Source organism: Galeopterus variegatus, unplaced genomic scaffold (assembly GCF_000696425.1).
Source record: "Galeopterus variegatus unplaced genomic scaffold, G_variegatus-3.0.2 Scaffold5220, whole genome shotgun sequence".
In the NCBI taxonomy this organism is placed as follows: domain Eukaryota; kingdom Metazoa; phylum Chordata; class Mammalia; order Dermoptera; family Cynocephalidae; genus Galeopterus; species Galeopterus variegatus.
This window is the reverse complement of record NW_007731331.1, coordinates 47,260-48,418: the sequence shown is the minus strand read 5'-3', so window position 1 is coordinate 48,418 and position 1,159 is coordinate 47,260.

Genomic DNA, 1,159 nt, shown 5'->3' with positions numbered 1-1,159 from the left:
GCACTCGGTAGAGGGCGGTGCTCCCACCAAGGGTTCGGATCCCATATAGAGACTGGTCCACTCACTGGTTGAGCGCGGTGCGGGAGCGACACCGAGGGTTGCGATCCCGTTACCGGTCACGAAAAAAGACAAAAAGGAAAAAAAAAGAAAAAAAAGCTGGTTGGTCAGGCGCTGAGATGACAGCACGACAGCGAAGACCCTGGGACCCCCTCCTGGCTGGCGGGGTCTACCCCTGCCTGGTGGTCCTGGGGTGTCTGCTCTTGGGTGGGTTATACCTGGCTCATGTGGGTATCTATGAGGGGTGGGAGGCTGCCCCCAGCCCCCAGGGAAGTGGTTGATCCCAGGGTCGGGTGGCTCTGGGATGTCACAGGTGGCTGGTCACTTGTCAGTGGTGGAAATGACGCATCTACTCGTGCTGAGACTGTTCACGACACCCTGGGAAGGCCGGCCACCCCATTATTCTTGCAACCCCATTGCCTCCAGAGCCCACCCCTTCCCATCCAGTCCAGGCCACCATCCTATCACCCGCCCCACCTCCCTTCCTGTCCCCTGAATGCCATGGCTCCACCTTCCCCTCACTTCGGGAGCTCTTCTGCTCCCATTCCCTGAATCCTCCCCACAGAGGCTGGGATCGTGGACCCCACCACCATGAACCTGTGCAAGGAGGGTGCTGGTCAGGTGCAGACTCTGCCACTCGGGGTCTGGTGACCCTGGACAAGCCCTGCCTCTCGTCCAGCACCCAGCCCCCTCCTCCGAAGGGCAGGGCTCTACACCCACCTTGCTGGCCTTAAAGAAGGAGCTTTGACCCAGGCTGCCTGGCAGTGGCCCCAGCCCCGAAAGACACTCTGGGCCCGCCTCAGCCAGGCGATGCTGGAGGTGAGGTCTGGGGAGGCTTCATGGCAGAGGTGCTCTGGAGAAGCACCTTGTGTCCACGGGGAAACCATGTGAGACAGGACACAGAGGAACAAGCCAGAGAGGGGGCACAAGGGAGGATGTGTGCCTGCAGCTCTGCGGGGCCCCGCGCTGGGAGAAAGTCACGGGGACACTTCGAGAGCACCTCCTGGGCATGCTACACATCAGTGCTCAGTGCTGGGCAACCAGTGTCCTGTGTCCCCATGACAACCTGCAAGGGGGTCATGTCCCTGTTCTCCACTGTCCA